The sequence below is a fragment of the Mustela lutreola genome, chromosome 1, assembly GCF_030435805.1.
Source record: "Mustela lutreola isolate mMusLut2 chromosome 1, mMusLut2.pri, whole genome shotgun sequence".
Taxonomy (NCBI): domain Eukaryota; kingdom Metazoa; phylum Chordata; class Mammalia; order Carnivora; family Mustelidae; genus Mustela; species Mustela lutreola.
In genome coordinates this window covers 151,054,611-151,075,683 of record NC_081290.1, presented here as the reverse complement: position 1 = coordinate 151,075,683, position 21,073 = coordinate 151,054,611, and the positions used below count along the sequence as shown (strand labels likewise).

At 49.2% G+C, this 21,073-nt stretch overlaps 1 protein-coding gene across 3 annotated transcripts in view; it reads left to right on the top strand.

The window, feature by feature from the left end:
* SCARA5 (scavenger receptor class A member 5) overlaps positions 1-21,073 on the top strand; it is a 120,151-nt gene that overhangs the window by 87,376 nt on the left and 11,702 nt on the right. The gene's annotated exons all lie outside the window — the stretch shown is intronic.

Below are 21,073 nucleotides of genomic sequence, written 5' to 3'. Positions count from 1 at the left end.
TGCTCAGCGGGGAGTCTGCTTCTCCCTCTCTTCCTCCTCCACCTCCACCCCACTTGTGATCTCTCTCCCAAATAAATAAGTAAAATCTTAAAAAAAAAAAAAAAAGGATCAAACAGGAAAAATGTACAAAATAAATAAAATCTTTAAAAAAAAAGGATCAAACAGGAAAAATGCACGTGACAGCACTTTGTCACTCTGAAGCGGTGGCCATACCTGAGGACAAGCTATGCCTAGGCTTCCTGGGCTCACTGCATCCACCTTACCTTAGATGCTAGAATCCACAGAATAATTCAGGCGGTGCAGCCTTTCTAGTCCTTAGCCCCTTTCTAGGGCAGCCACGGGTTTAAGTGGGAGTGTCCTGGCTTGATGAGGAGACCTGGTGGACTTTGCTAGGAGCCAAAAGGAGAGTTTTGAAGACAAAAGAAGGGAGTCTGGCTGTGATCTAGGACATCTGCGACAGATCCGATTCACACTTATCTAATGGACTGGGCACTGTACTTTGTCTTTGGGGGTGCTGCCTTCTGCTCTGTGTGGTGCCTGCTTTCTGAGGGGAGGCTGCCAGTATAGCTGAGGAGGACTGTGGCATTTAGCTCTGTGAAATAAGAAATTCCTGATGGGAGGGGCAGGCAGGGAGGAACTGTGGAAAGATGACCTTTGAGAGGGAGATCAGCAATGCTCCCTGCATAGCAGGGGGTTCTTGTCAGGAACTCTTTGGCAACGATTACTCAGTCAACTTGAGAGGAGAGAGGAGGTCTCTGCTAGCCTGGGAAGAGGTGCTGGTTGCCAGTCCCCATTAATCCAAAAAAGACTCTTTCATTACTATTTACCTCGCTTCTCTGGGCCAGGCTGGCTGGGCTCTGCGATGGGATTGGGCTGTGGGGCTGAGGGCTCAGTGTGGGGAGCTGAGCCACAGCGGTGTGGGGCTCTCACAGGCGTGGGTGGGGAGCAGGGGGGAAAGGCGTCGTGTCCACTTGGCCCTGGAGTCTCTGGACCGCACCACAAGAGGCTGATGTCAGCTCAGGACAGCCCGTCCCCAGGGAATGACACTGTTCTTTCCTGCCCTGAAGAGGCTACGCCCTCCCTGGAGCCCAGAGCTCAGATGGTGGCCTTGACGCAAAGCTCTAAGCTTTTCATGGCAGTCTCCTGACAGGACCCAAAAATATCTCCATGGGTGATGGACCTGGAAAGGGAGCTGGCTCAGCAGAGACGGCTCCACAGATGGGAGGCTTTACACAGGGTGCAGAGGAACATTGGGAGTCACATAGGACGCATAGGACGTAAGTGGTGGGCCAGCCAGCCAGCCTCTGCCTCCAGAGGCTTTCAGTGGAAAGCAAACTCTCCCAAAGCAGGAGCTGAGGCAGAACAGGAAAGCCAAGCCTCTGGCTTCTCCAATTCTGGAATGAAATCTTAGGACCCCATCTTGAAGAGTCAGCCCCTAGTGAGTCCCTTACCTGGAGATACGGATTTAAGGAAACCTTTGACTTAATTAGGGACTGCCCCACACGAGGGGTGGGAGTGCTGCTTTCCCATGGCCTCCACCCTGTGGCTTGCTTCTGACCACACCAAACCCAGACTCTGGGTTTGGTTTTTAAGGATCTCCAGCCCAATAGGCGTTAACTGGATCCCTGCGACCCAGGCTCTGAGGAGGAAGCCAAGGATCATCTTTCAGGAAAGTGTGGAAATTCTGATGAGCACTGAGTACCCGCTTCTGGGAGGTTCTGTCATTCCCAGAGCCCAGGGCAGCCCCACCATAAGATCTAACAGGAGGGAGAAAGGACGCACCCCCAGAGCTCTGGCCTCCTCCACAAAGGAACACGGTGGAGGAAGAACCTTCCTCAGGTAACCCGGTCTGGGGAAGCTTTACCAAACACCTCCCACCTTTAGCAGTAAAAACCTAAAGTTCCAGCAGGTGGGGATATTACTACATAAAGGGATTGATGAGGGACCCAAGTTACACACCCCACAGGTCAGAATCTGAAACTGGGGGCTTTCCTTTGACGAGGGCGTTACAGAGGATTTCTTGGGACCGTGTTTTGAGTCAATATTAAAATATTTTTCAGAATAGGATCTTGCGATTGTTTACCTATGCTTTGATCTGGAGTCATATGATTCTAGAGCCAAATGGGGTTTCAGGCCGACTCCTCTCCTGTTCCAGAGCACCCCCCCCACCAACTCCCCTACCCCCTGTTCATTGAACAGGGACCATGAACGGAGAGCTGGAGAGAATCCCCACATTCCATGGCCAGGTCATGGTTCAGACTGAGTCTAGAATCCAGATCTCCTGATTTCTGCTTTATAAGAGGTCAAGTTTTCTTTTCTTTTCTCTTCTTTTTTTTTAAGGTAAGGCTGATATCAGTCATTCGGTTAGATGTTTGGCTTTTGGGAATTTGGCCAGGAAAAAAAAAGTTACATATACATATCTCAAGACAGAAAGACATTTGTTTTACTCTCATATATGGTCCATTTACAGGAAAAATAAATAATATTTTTGCAGCTCAGGGGCGGGTTAAGGATCCAGTTTTGTTTAAGTCTCACAGCATGAATTTAAAGCAGGATATAAGTTCCAATTGTTTGAAAACTTTTCCTCAATTTGGTTTCCCGTGGAAAAAAAAATATGCAGAATGACCCGGGGTAAATTCTAAGTCAGTGCTTGCTGATAGTTCTCAGTGGCATCTCAGAAAACCTGAAAAATATTTAACACGCTGTAACGTGTTTTCAGTATTTAGAGAAGTAAGTTTGCAGGGGGGGGAAGAGCCGTGAGCCCCCTGTTGTATAGTGTAAGCTCAAAAGAAATTAACTGGGAGGTGATTTCTGGGCAATTTTTTCCACAGCTGCTGAAATATTTCCGTCTCTGTGTTAGAATAAGGAATGCAAAGAGTCCTTCAGAGTGCATGAACTCCCTTCTTCCCATGCCTGCACTTACACTTAGCTGCCCCAGGGTGCCCGGGGAATCTGTTTGGCACCTGAAGTTAGCATTCTTGTTGGCCAGTAGAGACGGAGCTTCTAGACCTTTTCTATGCAAATACATTTCTTTATTAACGTAACTGCGTACATATCTGTAATTTCTTATACAACGTTAACACCACAGCAACAACACACTCTAAAAGTAAACCGCATTTCTAAGAAAAATTAACCACTCACATAATACTACTCTCAGCCATGTAACTCAAACGGAGAGGAGTCAAGTTTCTGTGCACAATATTTCCCTAACTTTTCACAGTACTATTCAGGAGACATGGCTCTGTCCGCTTTCGAGGGAGGGGGAGGCTAATGGTAGGGAAGAAGGAAGCTGCCCAAGGTCACCAGAGTTCATAAAGGACAGAGCCAGCTTCTAAGTCAGGCCTGTCAGACCTTGAGCCCACTCTCCATCCTTTGCTGCCTCCTGGGACTACCTTTTATTCTCTTTGGCCTTTGACAGCTTGGAGTCTTTGTGGGCCACTGTCTATTTTCAGTGGGTTTGATATGCAAGTGCTAATTCTCACTTCGAAGCTCTTCTTTCCTGTCTCATAGTTTGCTTACTTTCACCACACCTTGACCACCTGTGGCTCCACAATAGGCCAGAGCCCAGTTTTCACACTGGGGGTTCTGCATCTACCAGCAAAGCCCTGCCCTGGCCTGCTTCCCCTGTTCCCTCGGACTGGGTCACCCGAGCCCACGGGCCTGCCTGATGTAACATCCACGGCTGCACCGGCACACAGCAGGCTCTGTTCCCTCACACACCCGTTCAGGTCGCATAACCCTTCCTTCCTTCTCTTTATCCTCACACAGCGTGGGTGGGACAGATGCATGTGTGGAGATGGGGACAAGTTTGTGTGTGTGGAGATAGTCAAGTGTCTCCTCCCCTAAGTTTATGTCTAGTGACTGAAAATACATAGGGACACAGGGTCTACTTGGAAAAGGTGTCCCACGGCAAACCCTGCTTTCAGTCCAGGCTGAGGCAGAATGGGAGGCGCCAGAGAGCCAGAAATGAGCAACCAGGACCTGTCTGTATGGATGAGAGAATAGGATAGAAACTGAGCAGGAATGACAGAGACAGCAAAGGCCAGAAGCCCGTGGGTCAGAAATGGGCTGGTGTGGAACAGGCTATGGAAGGGACAAGAAGTGAGACAGATCGACCTCCCTCACTTCCATCATAAAGAAAAGACAGAAACGTGACAAGAAGGAAACATTTAGGGAGGAGAGCATTGCTTTATTCTCTTCTTTGGCAAACTGGTACTGAGGAACTGGCTGACCGCTGGGGAACCAAAGAGGAGTCAGGTCTGGCCTCATCTTGAGGAGCTCACTGTCTAGCACGTGAGAAAGACTCACAAACACACGATCACAGTGGCTTGTGGTGAGGACTATCGTAGATGTTATATATGGAGGTGAATCCTGCCTGTTCCTATGGGAATCACTTGATAAGGTGTCTTTGACAAAATGGCATCCAACAGGTGGGTGTGGAAGGCCCAGGTATTCCAGGTAAAGAGAACCATGCATGAAACAGGAGAGCATTGCCCAATAACCCAAATAGTTTGGTGAGATGAGATTTATGGCCTGAGAGGTATATGGGGGTGAGTGGTCAGGAGTTTAGGGTTGACCTCTGGGCATTGGGAAGCCAGAATGGGTGTAAGCAGGGAGTGACACGGCTGCAACAGGAGGTGACTGGCCAGGCGGAGAAGCACACTGGAGCTGGGACCAAAGGGTCACAAGTCAAGGTCATGAAAATGAAGCCTCAGCCATCTGCAGTGAACCTCAACTCTGAGACCAAGGCCAGGATCACAGTAGGCAGACTCTCCCTCCCCCTGGAAAAGTCCATATTCCAAGTCCACGTTTCTCCGCTCCTCTTGCTCCTTCTCTTGGTGGAGCTGCTCCCCTTTTAGAAAGTCCTCCGGAGAAGATGAGACGTGAGCTCTAGAGGAGCAGTACAGGTTGCAGAGTAACAAGCCTGAGACCCAAGTCGCCTCTGGCCCCACTGGCAAGGCAGCACAGAGGCCAGGCCCTCAGCCTCCCCTACAGCAATGTCCTCATTTTTTTTTTTTTTTCTTTTTTTAGCCTCCTATTCTCTGCAGAGGATTGGATCTGGCCTACCAGACATTCTGGTTTGCCAAGAGTTTATCTTAAGCCTTCCAAAAACAAATCTACCGACTTTTCCTGAAAGCTTCCTAGTGACCCCTTCCAGGAGAGCTTTAAATCGCTATGTGCAGAAAACAGTTCAATTTAGATTAATCCGTGCTGCCCTTGGTGTGACTGGCTTAAAATCAATTCAGGAGGGCCTGGAAAAAACAAAAGATCTGGCTCCTTTAAGAAACCAGGTGGTAGAGTGGGGGTGGTGGGGGGTGGTTGGGGGGCAGCTGCCTGCGAGTGCTGGAGTGCTTGGCATGGAAGCTATTGGTGTCTTCTGAAAGGGGAGCCAGTAAGAGCTGCAATGTGGGTCTGGTGAGGAAAACCTGCTTGGGTGAGGAGAAACAGAGCCCCTCTGCAGGAATGAGTGCTCGCTGGGAGGCAGAAGGGTGCTAAGAGGTCATTAGCAAGCTCGCGATAAGCTCTATTCTCATAATAAAGTACGTGAGAGAAAAGAAAATTATAAGGAAGAGAATAAACATATATACACGGAATGGTATTGTATTTATTGGAAAATACCTGCGTATAAGTGAACCCACGTGGTTCAAACCCGTGTTGTTCAAGGGGCAACTGTACCCCAATTCTGCAGACAAGCTAAGTGAAAGCAGGACCCAACCGAGGGCCCTTGCCAAGGGCGAGCTGGAACAGAAGCAAGCCCTGGTTTGCAGCTAATGTTAGGAATTTGGGATGAGGTGTGTCAATGAAATTTGGGAAGGTTTGCTCCTTCTAACTGACCATGCGTGGGGCTCTTTCATACTGCCAGCAGAGGTCGATTGTTCCCGAAGCACCTACTTGTTTCATGGTGAGAGAGCAAGGGAGCATCACATGCCCTGTCTTTGTTGCTCTTATTACCCACATTTAGCTGACACTGCTGTCTTTGTCCTTCCAAGAGGAGTCTAGAAGCAGCCCCCACAAGGACTGGCATTCCCAGTTCCCTGGCAAACACATGGTGATTTCTGGGATTTGCCCCAAAGAAAACTTTTTTTTTTAAATATTTTATTTATTTGAGAGAGAGAGAGAGAGAGAGCATGCGGGGGTGGGCAGAGAGAGAGGAAGAAGCAGAGTCCTCACCGAGCAGGAAGCCGGACATGGGGCTCGATCCCAGGACCCTGGGATCATGACCTAAGCTGAAGGCAGACGCTTCACCGGTTGAGCCACCCAGATGCCTGTGAAGAAAACTCTTTTTGTAATACAGACCTCAGGCTGAAGGTGAACAGCGAATTTTCTGTAACAACACCACCTTGGAACCATGGAAGAACTGAAGTTCTGGTCTTTGATGTGGGTTTTGTATGAAGAAGTTTTCAGTTGAGGCATACATTAAAACCAGGCGTGGTTGAACTGTTTATGGAGAAAGCAGCTCAAACAAACTTAGGAATTGTTCTTAATCCCACCCCCCCTGCTCTCCCTGCTCAGATGTTGGAGGTCGAGCCTGCCCAAGGCCCTGCAGATTGAACCTGGGAGGTCTGCATGGGGGCTTTGTGACGTCACTGAGTCAGCCATAGCCGCCTCTGTATTAAATACATGGCTCTGCTTCCCGTCCTGCCCTTGGACAATGGTGAACACCGCTGGGGTGTCCTTGGAACCAGTTATCGAGGGGGACTTCCCTGAGTCCTGGCCTTCTGCCTGTCTCCGAAAGCTCACTGTTGTAGAGTTCTGATGGGAGAAAGAGAAGATGAAAGCAGGAGGCCAGGCCTGTGGACATCCTGGGAGGTCTTGTGGATGGTGTGGTGTAGAGGCGGGGGTCACGGCTGGCTTCCTCAATGACTCAAATGCTGGGCCAGTCCCTTGCCACAGGGCCTCCGTCCTTGCCCCCCCCCCCATTCTCTTCTACCCCCAGCATGATCCTTGGGTCTTAGGTTGAGTTCAACTATTTCTTGAGAATCAAGCACCCCAGTCACGGAGTTCACATGTATTTCTGAATAACTTTCTAAAGCATGGACCAGATGGGGAAACTCTGCTGAGAGGTCAGATTACTCGCCCGAGGTCATAAATCTAGAAAGAGGTATACATGGTGCTGGAGGCAGGCTCTGCCTTCAAGAAGTTACAGTAGCAGCGCTGGGAAGCATCCCAGCCAAGGACTCTCAGACCCTGAACTTGAAGGAGAATGGAACTGAGAGAGGAGACAGGGCAGGGTGGGAACAGTGTGGGTGAGGGCAGAGGGGAAAGTACCTTTTTAACAAAGGCCACCCATCCTGGACAGGGGACCTGGAGGTAAAGGTGGCAGGTCCACAAAGACTTTAGAGGAATGCCATATAAACTTTGGAGCCTCCTACAGCTACAGGCATGATAAAATGAGAGTTCAGTGGTTTTAACTTTCTCCCAGATCAACTGCATTTCTTTCTCCTCCTAAAGGCCTGTTGCCACTCACTGACCCTTCACTGCCCTTTGAGATGCCCAAGAGCAAAAACAGGGCAAAGAACTCTACCTCTCCACTGGGCTGCCCAGTAAATTCCCATAAATCCCCCTCTAGGCATTCCCACTATGATGGGGTGAGCTCCTGGTTCAGGGCTGGGTGGGAAAAGCATTTATTATTTGATCATCAAATTTGACACATCAGAGTGAACTTCTATGAGGAGCTGGGCAGCCATGAGCAAGGCATCGGAGAAAGAAAATCAGACCAGACTAGCTCCAGTTTCCAAAAGAACAGGCAACAGAGTTGGGAAGACCAACGTTAAAAACAGTTTAAAAAAAAAAAAAATCCAGTGTACTAAGCTCAGTGCTAACTTGGGAGTATCTGTGCTGCTCTTTCTACAAAGCAAAGGCCCAAGGACCCCATGAGAGCCCCAAGTATGCCCCTGGGGTTGGAGACAGACCCTAGTGTGGCCAGTCTATCGTGTAATACTTCCTTCCCTGACTCTCAGCTTCCCCCCCTGGAAAATGGGTATTATAAGTACCACCCTCTTGAGGGGAGGGCTGCAAAGATCAAAATGAAACCAGGGACACAAAAGTGCTTTGAAGAGGCACAAGCACCATATTAAGTTAAGAGCAGATTACCACTGGGAAGTAACATTTTATAAAACACACCCACAGGCCAGACCGCATTTTAAAAGTGATGCCCTCCAGCAAAGCTTGACCAGAAATTCCTTAGTTTGCTTGTGGGATGGCTTCTGTCCTTCCCATAAGGACCACATTTCCCACAGATGTCAGGGCAGAGAGCAGTGTCCTGTCTAGAGAAGGTCGGAGCCCAGCGTCCCCCACCTCGGGGAGGTGGGGTGCAGATCCCCTGTGCTGAGGGCTGGCGGGGGCCACGGGGAGTTCTTTCTTCACAAGAGAAAGAAAAGTTCAACTTCCTTAATGGGCAGATGGTCCAAATTATCCCCGGGGCTCTACTCTGCAGCTGCAGAAAATCAGAGCCTATTTTCCCAGCCCCGTGTGTTTATTTCTATTCCACACAACCTCCTTTCTTTTAACTTGTTTTGCTTTGGCCTAGAAGGCAGGATAAACAAACGGAAGAGAGCTGTGATGTTTCGGACTCAGGCTGGGTTTTCCTCCTCTTCTAGTCTTTAGAAGCAAAGTGCCCTGGGCTCCAGGGGGCCCTTCTGATGCACAGCCAAGCAGGGTCTCCCAGAGCCCAGCCCAGTTCTGTTCCTGGAGCCCAGCAGAAAGCTGTGAATCCCATTCATACACCCGATCACTCACTCACTCAGTACAAGGGGTTAAGCCCTGTGCCCACAAGTGAGGACCGACCACATTTCCCACAGATGAGGACCACAAGGGTGCTGAACAGCTTTCCCTTTCACGGAGCTTACCCTGATGAGTACACACAGACCTGAAAGAGGGAATGACGGTATAATATTGCTAATATGTGGGGAACGTGTATTGGGGCGACAGATCAGGGAAGCCCTCCTGGAAGAGGTGATTCCTATGTGTCTTACAAGGACCGACAACTGATAAGCTGTGTAGCCAGGGCTTGATCCCCGATCAGTCCTTCATGCAGTGTTTCTCTACCCCAGGTGCACAGATATTACCCAAGAATTGCTCAAAGCCCCCGCAGGGCTAGATTTTAAAGCACACACCCCCCCCCCCATGATTCCTACCTGCAGCCCAGGTCTTAGAACCACCTTAACACCAAGGCTCCTGCCGTTACTCTTAAAGACACTAATTCCTGCAGACCCCGTAGGGCTGCTGGGTAGTAGGTGAAAGGCACTTTTTGTAAGAAGACAGCAGTCATTAAATTTTGTCTAAAGTATTAGCCTGGTAGTCAGCTTTGAGGTTTGAAAATGAAAGGCCTTTGCTCTTCTCCTTGGCTCTCCCTGGTAGCCGCTGTGCGACCCTGGGATAATTGCTTGGCTTCTCTGGGTGCATTTTTCTCCTCTATGACATGAGATCCATGATAAGCTCATGGATCTGTCGTGAAGAATCAATGAGAGAATGCACATATGAATCACTGTGTATGGCGTCTGGCATGTCACAGGACCTGCGTATGTGTTAGTTCCCTTCAGAGCCCATCCTTGATTTGAAATCTCCGAGGGGGAGTGGAGGGGTGCTGTCTAGAGCATGGCTTGGCCGTATTTGGGTTTGGGGCAGTTCTGAGCCAGAGGCAGACAAGCTCCACGGGCAGTAGACATTTCTAAGCTTCGCCCAGCCCTGGAAACTGGTTATGAGATGGCAGCCACTGGCCATTCAGCAACCTCTTAATTAAGGTGTCCTTAATTAAACTGTCCTCTCAGACCTGCTGAGGGACCCAGTGATGAAACCACTCCCTCGGTTGTGCTCTCACGCAATGCCGGAGAAAGAGGAAGATATTCTGCCTTTTGCTTCCCAATAACTGTGAAACCCGAAGCATATAGAGGAAAACAAGGTAGGGAGTCATCTGGACGAAAACCCCTGGAGCCATCCAGAGATGCCAGCACGCTGTAAATGAAAACAGATCCTGGCTGTAAACTCCTAGAACGGGCTCCCACGGGAGGCAGGACGAGCCCCTGTCAAGACCGGTACGGAGTGGAGAGGATTCCTGTGTTTAAAGTGGGATCAGAGGTTCAAGACTGACATCCAGGGCTCTTTCCAGTTCTGGGGTTCAAGGATTCAGAGCCAGGCGAATCTGGACTAGACCCAGCCTGCTTTGGGAAATTGCTTTTCCTATGTATATATTTATAAGGCAAAGAGAGCAAAGAAACATTTGTTTCGAGAAGCAAAACCCCACCTATTAGATTTGTAAGGTCTGTGCTTGGAGCCCCAGAGCAGCCTCAGCCAGAGTGCTGCATTCCTGGACCATTCTGAAGCTGCTTTGCTTCAAGAGTCACATTCAGCTCGCATTAGTGAGCAGAAAGTTGCTGACAGCAGGAGTCAGACTGCTGCTGACGCCCCTTATCCCCCTCCCTTAATATACTAAGAAGCCAGGAACTGAGCTCTGGGGAGAGCAGAGGAAGTCAGGAGATGAATCCAACTGGAGGGGTGAGCCCCCCTGCCCCCACTCCCCACACAGCAGGCTGACTTCGCAAAGAAGCTTTCAAGGCTATGATCCCAGCTCAGGCGACTGTCTACCAGCCCTCCTCAGCAACCCATGAAGACCCTCAGGGTTGACGACAAGTTGCTGGGCAAAGTATGGGACAGCCAGTTGGTGGGGAGCGGGGGGCCTCCCAGTGACGGGTGCCCCTGATGTACCAAGGTCGTCACATGTGATGTGGCTCCCAACCACCCCCATTATACCCATTTTAAGAAGAAGGAGGTATAGAGAGGTTGGATCTGGCCAATAGTGGAGCCAGAATTCGAACCCTGTTCCTGAGTCCAGAACCAGGCTCTTTCTACTTTCCCCTGTTGCCTCCCCTCGGGGATTATCACCACTGTATTCTCCTCCATCCTAATTCCCATATCCACCCAGCACCCAAGAAGCAAGTAGCTAACCAGGCCTTACTGATGCATGTCCAGGTTCTCTCTTTGGGCATCTTTGGTAGCAAGGACCAGACTCACTGGGTCACTTCAAGTAATGGCGGCTTATAGTAAGGCCACTGGGGAAGACTTTGGAAGATCACGAATCATAATACAAACAGGCCTTGTGGAGTCTAGGATGCAAAGGTCATCCAGAATTCAAGGCAGTTCTGGGGGCCACAGCAGTTGGGGTTTGTGGGTTCAGTCTATGTCTCATCTCCAATGTGGCTTATTAATTTCAGTGCCTTGAGGTTGCTTCTGATCATTTATCTCCATATCCCCCCAACTCACATTCCTAAGGGAATCTGGGTGGTCCTGCTAATCATCCTCAAGGAGGTCCAAGGTCTTGAACCAGACTAGTCATTCATGGCATTACCCATGTGTAAGGAAGTGCTCGCAGGCAGGGAGTGTGACGTACACCTTGGCCTTGTCTAATGCCAGTCTTATCGCATCTGATGTGAGAGTTAAACAAAGCCGGATGCTAGTTAAAGTGGTCAGGACAGATCTTAAATTAGTAACATATTCTTGCAATAGAGAAGAGGCCAGTGTGAACTGAATTCAACTTCCACGTGTAGAGAAGAGATGGGGTGATTTAAAGAGAGAACGAGGGGCCCCTGGGTGGCTCAGTGGGTTAAAGCCTCTGCCTTCGGCTCAGGTCATGATCCCAGGGTCCTGGGATCGAGCCCCGCATCAGGCTCTCTGCTCAGCAGGGAGCCTGCTTCTCCCTCTCTCTCTGCCTGCTTCTCTGCCTACTTGTGATCTCTGTCTGAAAAAAATTAATAAATAAAATCTTTAAAAAAAATAAATAAATAAAGAGAGAACGAGTGAAGAGGGAGTGAGTGAGTGGAGATTCAGAAGAGTCAGAAAAGTGAAAAATGACAAAAAGCAGGAAGGAGGTGGGTCCCTAGAAAACCCATCTGGGTTTGCTAACTGGTTCTTATCCAAGTTAGGCTCCTTCCCTCCCACAGAGCCTGGGAGATGGGGCCCTATCTTCAGGTGTTGCCTGGAACAAACAGTAAATTCTTTCGGAAGCCTTGAGTTTTCTAAGGCAGGCACGTTAAAGGAGGCTGGGGTCATTCCAGGGATATGGCCTTGAGCTGTTAGTAATTATGTTCTTTTTCGTTCAAGACCTCATGGGTCAAAGTTGAGGCCTCCTAGGAGCCTGCCTAGGGTTTGGTCAAGCAGAGAGTCTTTGTCAGTGATGTGCCCTTAACAACCCTGGACAGCGGGTATGACAGGTAAAGACTGTCAAGTATCTTTAAAAAGTATCTTAGTGCCTCTAGACTTAAGAACATTAGCACTGTGGCTTGATTAGCCCTCATCAGTCCCCTCCTTCTCCTCCTCCTCACCACACCACACCACTTGTCTTGGATCTCTCATGGTGCTGGCAGGGATGGCCTGGAATCGCCTTGTAGCATTTTTGTGCCCTGAGGAGAAGCATGGGTATATGCCTCTGTGTCCTCAGGACTGGGTCAGTACTTAGAGATCGAGCAACAGTAGGGAGTCTACAAGTAGATGCAAGATGTCTACAAGACAGCCCAAGTAGATGCAACCCAGGACCAGGGCCCCCAGTCGGTGTGTGCATGGAGAGCACATGGCCTCTATCCCAGGGTAACACCACTCCTGCCCAAGCTGATGGGATCCGTGGATGGGCACAGACCCATTTTGCATAGTCAGGCACTGAAGGTACTAGAAGCAGAGATACAGGAAAGATCCAGAGAGACGCAAGAAACATGAGGCATTCAGCTGGGGATTCCAATCATACCCACTAGCAAACTCATGCGTCCATCAACCCATCTGCCCTCCATCCCACTCGACACTGAATCAGCATCTTCAGCCAACCCGGCACCATATTAAGTATCAAGGGATCATGGACAAACAAAGCCCCGTTTCTCTGCCCAAGGGAACATGGGCTGTGTTTCCATAATTCTCAGAGACCCCAGGCTTTGCTTGAGCTCTCTCAAACAGTGCCCCAGTCTGGGGAGTGTCAGCCTGCCACCGTCTTGGTTACTGGTGTAACCTCAGACCAGCTAACTGTGTTATGGCTTAGGCGGTACTGAAAATGGTCTGTGTTGGAAGGAGCAGTGATCTAGAAAGAAAGGAATCTGATGTCCCGGTGACTGCTGGTTCCTTCTTCTCTCTGAATGTCAGTTCCCTCATCTCTAGGTGAGGGTTTGGACTCGGGAGGCCTCTGCCAGCTCTGATGTTCTGTGCTCTTATCCGTTGTAGACCATCAGTTCGTTAGTCAGGTTTAAGGGCAAAGATGACACTAATCCATCCTTAGCCCCTAGTATAATTCTGGAAGATGGTCGGATTCCAGAAATTCATCTGGATGGATAAGTAAATGAATAATTAAAAAGAGAAATACATACATTGATGAAGACATGTATAAAAAGCTAGTAAACATAATGCATCTTCAGCACCCCAAATCTGTGCACAGAAGGTGGAATCACCATGGGTTCAGTAAATATTAGCACCGTTCTCAAAAGCTAAGGCTGGTTTCTCTTTCCCCTACCCTGGAAACAGAGACACGGTCATCTTCAAATACAAACTCGGCAGTTGCTGCACTTCACAAGGACATCCCCGCATTCTTGGTCCTCCCATAAGGCATAGGAGAAGCCAAACTGTTCCTACGAATTGAGTGTAGAAGCATTATAATTCAAGGGTTAAAGGAATTATTTTTAATGTGACTCTCCATCAAAAGGCATCTCGCATCAGAGTCATAAGGCAGAATCAGGGGACTCCCCCCCGGCCCCCAGTGAGCTCAGAAAGAATGAGTGATCTCGTGAAAAATGAAGAAAGAATGGTATAGACAGAGAATTGGCTCAAGGGTTGAGTTTCAAGGTCATGTCCCAGCTCTTCTACTTACTCCCAGCTATGAGATGACCATGGGCCAGATCCATCACCTCTCTGAGCCTCTGTATCCTCAAGTATCACACAAACAGTTTGCATGGTGTGATCTCCAAGTCCCCGGCAGCTGGCAAATTCTAGGCTTCCCCATCGTTTGAGACAATGTGATTAAAAGCAGCTCTCTGCAGTAGTCTGTAGCCCCTACTAAGCTTGGAGAAGTCATTGCTAGAGATAGCCCCAGAGTATGTAAAGATCCCCAGTCCGGACACCATGGCTTGTTCTTCTCCACGCTCTGACCCCATCTGTGCCTCAGCACCCCTGCCCCTTGATGGAGGGGCCAGGCCAGGACTGGAGCGGATCTGGAGTCCTCCTGCAGGAGGATGGACCAGGGCCTCGTGGCAGGTCCCAGCGGTGGCCTGGGTGATAAGGGTCAGTAGAGCAGGTCAGGAAATGAGGAGGTGGGTTCTATGGTCTGGAGCTGCAGCTAGGCAGAAAGCTCCAAGCAGAGATTAGCACTACCGATGCTTTAGAAAGTTTGTTGGAGAAATGCTTGATCCTTTTGATCTGGGAGAGGGTAGGGAGGCTGCCCAGATGGAGAGAGCTGGTCTTCTGCCCTAGGTTCCTGTTCGTGAGCTTCCTCCCCTGGGCTTACACAGCCAGACAAAGAAGTCACCACTTCCGAAATGAGCTTTTTTGAAAGCACTCTTCTCTGTCTGCTTCTCTATGTAAAAGAGGAGCACCTCTGATTCCAAATCTGGCAGCAGGGCCAAAAGACACAGAGGTCTGATCCTGTAAACATCTGGATGTCTCTGCTCTGGGGTTGTACTAGGAGACGCTCTGCCCAAGATTTCCTGGGCCAGGGACCAGGCCAAGCTCTCAAGTCAGAAAACTCTCCAGGTTGTCCTGCAGGTTTTGGATGAGTAACAGTTCCTTGGTATTTCCCTTGACCTCGGATTTTCCAGAGTGTGCTCCTTTTGCAAAGAACTTGTGGTCATGACTGCCCTTTCTGCTTGCAAGCCATGGGCACATATCCAGGTGGGGTCCAGTCTGCGGGGTAGAGACCCCAGAACAAGAGAACTCAGAGGGTTCCCTCTGTGAATGAAAATCAGATATCCACGTAAGGATCGGTAGGGGGCAGGGTTTTCAGTGGGGTTGTTGGTTTTCATTTTGCTCAGGAAGGATTTTTCAGGGCCCCCTGAGGTGGGCTATAAAGAAAGAGGTAAATGGTATAGGGAATGGCACCTGAGTGGCTCAGTCTGCTGAGCTTCTGCCTTCCGTTCAGGTCTTGATGCTGGGGTCCTGGGATGAGCCCAATGTCAGGCTCCCTCCTCAGTAGGGAGTCTGCTTCCCCCTCTCCCGCTGACCCTCCCCCTGCTCATGCTTTCTCTCTCTCAAATAAAAAAATAAAACCTTTAAAAAGAACGAGGTCAAGGAGCCTGTCAGACAATGCAAAGGCAGTTATTAAAGGAGTCACACGCAATTACCAAAGCCTGCGGTCGCCAGGAGCACTCTTACCCTTTGCCCTCCGCTGGGGCGAGCCCTCTTTCTGTTGGCCTAGGCGTGCCTGAGTTTTGTACCATCCAAAATGTCTGCCTGCCATTCTCCTTTCCTATCATATGCAGAGAGGTATCTCCTTGACCTCCAGTGGCCCCACATACTCCTCGTGGACCACTCTGGGTGTCTGAGGAAGACACTCGCTCCCCAGACTTACAAGAAGTGTCCTGGGTGGGGGTCACAAACCAGGCTGAAACCGCCTCTCAGGCACCACGTCTGGTTCTGTGGGGGGCTGACACGTCTGTGTCAGAGTGTTTCCGAGGGCTGGCTGGTTGCTTGGTGGGAAAGCTTTGCCCTGGGGCAGAAACTGCTGGGAAAAGGCAGAGTTCAAACCCTCTGCCCACAGAAACCCCAACCTTACACCGAGTCATCACATCCTTCCCAGGCCAGAAAGGGGGGCCCTGTGGCAGTCATTTGGTGATTCCCCAAAGCCTTGTAGGAAGTGGCCGCTCAGGCCTGTGGCCATGCCTGCCTGTGGCCTCCCCTGCCGCTTCTTGGGAGGCCAGAGATACTGTCCACGGAACAGCCCCTGGGACAGTCCAAGGCCCTGCATTGGGGCAGTTTGTAGCATAATCAGATCAAATCTCAGCCTGTGGTTTTCCCAAGGAAATTATCCACAGAGCTGAGCTTTTATTACATGAAAGAAAAGGAGGCAAAAACCAGCCTGAGTGTCAAGTTCTACAAGACGGAACTAGGACAGAATTTTCGTTTTGTTTCGTTTCTATGAGTCCAGGGGAGGTCATGTGGATTTCAGAATCATTTTAATTCTTTTGGGGCATGCCGCATCCCATGAGCGGGTGACTGTGTTCAGCCTCCATTGTGAGGAGAAACCCTGAATCTGGGAAAAAGTTACAGGGGACAGGTTCCAGGGTTCAAGGAGCCAACCTCGGGTCTGGGGGGTGAGGTAGTCCTCAGGGCCGCAACTTTGCTTGGCTTATGCAGAATGTGGGGGCATAAACCAGAGAGACAGCCTTGAAATTGATGCTGCGAGTCTCATGTGGTAATTATGGTTACCACATGTGTCTAATTTTTTGAAGTTGTCCTGTTTCCAAGTATTCTTTTGCCTCTTCCATATACATCGAAGACTCCTGGGAATTCCAATATTTCAGCATCCAGATGACATTTTCCAGATTTCTTCCAGTACCCACCATATCATATGACAGACCACATCCTTATTTTCTCATTGGGAATGTATAGTCATTGTACCAATAGCCTTGACCTGGGGTCCAGAACCTAGGACCATCCCACCAGAAGAAGCCATCAGTGAATGAGTGAGTAGAAGGGGCTGTGACGTCATAAAGTGGGTGTTGGAGCTGTGGTTCAGGGAAGGCTCTTTTTTTTTTTTTAGAGATTTTTATTTGTTTATTTGACAGACAGAGATCATAAGTAGGCAGAGAGGCAGGCAGAGAGGTAGGGAGGGAAGCAAGCTCCCCGCTGAGCAGAGAGTCTGATGCGGGGCTCGATCCCAGGACCCTGGGATCATGACCTGAGCCGAAGGCAGAGGCTTTAACCCACTGAGCCACCCGGTGCCCCTCTTCACTTTCTTATCTCCTTACCTAAGATGGCATAACACCTCGCTCTCCATTTCCTTCCTTGTCTCCTCAACCAACATAGCACCTCCTCTCATTCTCTGTCCCCTTTCTGTCATTATTCCTGTCCATATATTCCTGTCCATGCAGTCATTATTACCTGGACATAGTTACTCCCCCTGCCCTCAGCTTTACCGCTAGTCTTTCCACTCAAATACCAGCCCGTCCAGTGATGGTTATTAAAGAGGGCAAGCACTGCATGGAGCACTGGGTGTTATACGTAAACAAGGAATCATGGAACACTACGTCAAAAACTAACGATGTCCTGAATGGTGACTAACATAACATAATAAAAAAATAATAAAATAAATAAAATAAAATACCAGTCCTTGAGGGTAGCATATATCCATAGCTCCTAGAACAGGACCAAGTCTTTAACAGATGGTTAGTCATTTGTTTTTCTTTTTTTTTTTTTTTTAAAAGATTTTATTTATTAATTTGACAGAGAGAAATCACAAGTAGACAGAGAGGCAGCCAGAGAGAGAGAGAGAGAGGGAAGCAGGCTCCCTGCTGAGCAGAGAGCCCGATGCGGGACTCGATCCCAGGACTCTGAGATCATGACCTGAGCCGAAGGCAGCGGCTTAACCCACTGAGCCACCCAGGCACCCATCATTTGTTTTTCTAAACAAAGACATGAATGAAGTGAATTCAGTCAAGTGAAGTGAATTCTGAGCAGGGAGGATATGGGGGAACTCTGAACGTCAGCCTTGGCTTCCTGGGTCGCAGGTGGCCTCTTCCTATTATTTTGACCTGACACCTGAACTGTGCCTGCTCTGAGACCCACAACATTCTCCTGTCACTTCTCTCTTCTACTTACGACCCCACACTGAGGCTTCTGCTGGAGGCTGGCCTGGCGTGGCTCACTGCCACCGTAACAGGCTGCTGACAGAGGCGAGGCAGGTCTGTGAGAAATCAGGGCTGACATCTCAGCTTCGGCCAACCCACCCAGGGCAAGCCCCCAGCCAGGGGCCAGGCCTCATTTGCTGCTGCTGCCTCCAGCTTAGCTGTCATTACCGCTCCCTGGGGAGTTTCTCTGTGTCAGACTCAGTCTCTGCCTTCCAGCTTCTCTCCGTGTTTTCCTTCTCTAGGACTCCTGTGTTCACTTGCCCTTCCTCAGCCTTGACAGCCTGGTATGAGCTTGTGTTTTCAACAAATCCATATGAGGAGTATGGTCGAGGATGAAGGATGTGTAGAAAACGCCATTTAACATTTCAAGAAGCCTTCCAGAGTCATCCATCTGTGATCTTTCAGCGCCTTGAGAATGCTGTGGTTTTCTGGTGACTTCTTTGGTTCCCCTGTACAGAATATTCTTGGGGTTTCCCCAGTCCAGGCAGCACATAACAGACTTGTGGCCAATTCTAACTCCTGTCCTTTCTCATGTGGTACAGAAGTGGGGTTTATCAATCCTGCCGTCTCCTCCAGGGGCCTATGAAGTCACAGTCATCGGAAGGGGAGATCCCCCAGCCCACCTGGCCAAAAACAGAAGAAAAAAAAATGGTCTGAGAGTGCAGTACTTACTGGGCAGGGAGCTTGATGGGATTTGCTGTTTTCTCTGGCAGTTCACATAAGGGTCTTTTTGCCATCATGGCACTCACGTGTCACCGTGTCAGGGTACAGTGATTTCACCACCACCCTACGTGCCCTATGTGTCCTAAGTGGTTTCTGGCTGCAAAAGGAAAAACAAAAAAGAGACAACTTTGACCTCTTGCACCTCTTCCCTGGCCTTAGAATCACTGAACACTGGAGCTGGAAAAAACATTACAGATCATCTACTCCCGTCACTCCCAGATGCCTGTGCACGTACATGTAATACCTTGAAATCATGGGGGACATCTCTAAAAATTACAGATCCCTGACTCCCGCCTACTGATCCAGTAGGTCCAAGTGGTCCCACGAATCTGCATTTCACAGCCATTCTTAATGATTTTGATGTGTGACTAGATTTAAGACCTAACGACCACTCCGATATCTTGTCAAGTGAGGAAGTTCTGGTCCCCGAGGGATGACGATCGCTACCCCACCCCTGGATGGTGAAAAGGCCTTAGAAGACACATGAGGGGAACCGAGCTCCCACTAACAGCATTATTATTATTTTGACCTGGCACCCTGAACTCTGCCTGGCCTGCTCTGAGACCCTGACACTAGCAGTATGAATGGCCCGACACTGTGACCTCCCTGCCAGACCCTCCCTGGTTTTGAGATGATCTTAAGGCTTGTTTCAGCTGCTACAGTGTTCTTTGAGTCCCCCAGGTAGCCCCCTAGAGAAATAACATAATGCTTCATCCTGCAAAGGAACGAGTCTTCATTCATCCATGTAGCACATTTACTGTTCATTTCCTAGAGCCAGGCTCTATGCTAAGTAGAGTTTATAGATGAAGGTGATGGAGTTTCAGCCACAAGAGATGGAGGAGCAGCCTAGGGTTTGCTGAGGGTCTACAGTGTGCCAGGCACCATGCTCCGAGCCTTATACACATGACTTCATTTAGTTTTTCCAGGATTTTATTTATGTATTTATTTTAAGAGAGAGAAAGAAAGGGGAGGTAGGGGGTGGGGTAACTGGGTGATGGGCGTTCAGGAGGACGTGTAATGCAATGAGCACTGGATGTCATCTGCAACTAATGAATCCCTGACCTCTACCTCTGAAGCTCATAATACACTCTATGTTAAATAATTGAATTTAAATAAAATAAAATAAAGAGAGCATGAACAGGAGGAGGAGCAGAGGAAGAGGAATGAGCAAACTTTGTGCTGAGCATGGAAACCTATGTGGGGCTCAGTCCCACGACACCGAGATCATGAGTCCAAAATCAGGAGTCCAACGCTCAACCAACTGAGCCCCCCAGGCACCTCCATATGGTTTCATGTGGGCTACACAATAGCCCTACCTGTTGTCCCCATGTTGTGACATACCCTTAGAGAGGGTGTGTCTTTCTTAAGGTCATTCAGGTAGAAAGAAGAGCCTTCTATGTACCAGGTGCTATTCTGAGCTCTTCATGGATTGTGGCCACCTCTCACAGATTCTGTGACACACAATTTCAATCGCTGAAGTCTGGAAGCATCTCACAATCGATGTAACTTGCCACTGTCACTGGTAGAACTTTTTCCTTCCTAGTAGCACATACAACAGTGATGTGCCTTATGAAAAGGACATCTTTTTTTTTTAGGATTTTATTTATTTATTTGCGAGAGAGTGTGTGAGAGAGAGCATGAGAGGGGAGTGTGTGAGAGAGTGCATGAGAGAGGAGAAGGTCAGAGGGAGAAGCAGACTCCCTGTGGAGCTGGGAGCCCGATGTGGGACTTGATCCCAGGACTCCAGGATCATGACCTAAGCCGAAGGCAGTGGCTTACCTAACTGAGCCACCCAGGTGCCCCAAAAAGTGCAACTTAGATTTGAGGAACTACTGTCCCCCATTCACAGACAGGGAGTGGCAGAGACAGAATTCACACCCATGTATGTCTGGCTTCACACATTCATGCTCACAGCCTAGTGGGAAAGTAGGCACAAATGCCAGGACTCAGGGCTGAGACACTTCGTGGGGACGTCCCCAGCTACTGGGCTATACAGCAAGGCCACCTGCTGGGAGAGTCTGGATCTTCCCTTGGTTTTCTGTGTTCCCGCTGTCCTCTCCTCCCTGGCAGGTATGACTACTGGTCACCAGGTTTCAAAAGGTGGATAGAAATCCAGCAATCACACTCTTTTGGGATTTACTCAAATGAGTTCAAAACTGATGTCCACACAAAAACCTACACAGGAGGGTTTAAAGCACCTTTATTCATAATTGCCAAAACTTGGAGGCACATGTTCTATAGGAGGTGAATGAATACATAAAGCGGGGCCCATCCAGACCATGGGATATTCTTCAGGGTTCTAAAGAAATGAGCTATCGGGCCAGAGAAAGACATAGAGGAACCTAAACGCATACAACTAGGTAAAAGAAACCAATCTGGAAAGGTTCCATATTGTGTGATTCCAACTGTATGACAGACATTCTGGAAAAGGCAACACTATGGAGAGGGTAAGAAAACCAGGGGCCACCAGGGGCTGGGAAGTGGGGAGGGAGGAAGAGGAGCAATAAAACTACTCTGTAGGATACTGTAATGGTTGCATACAT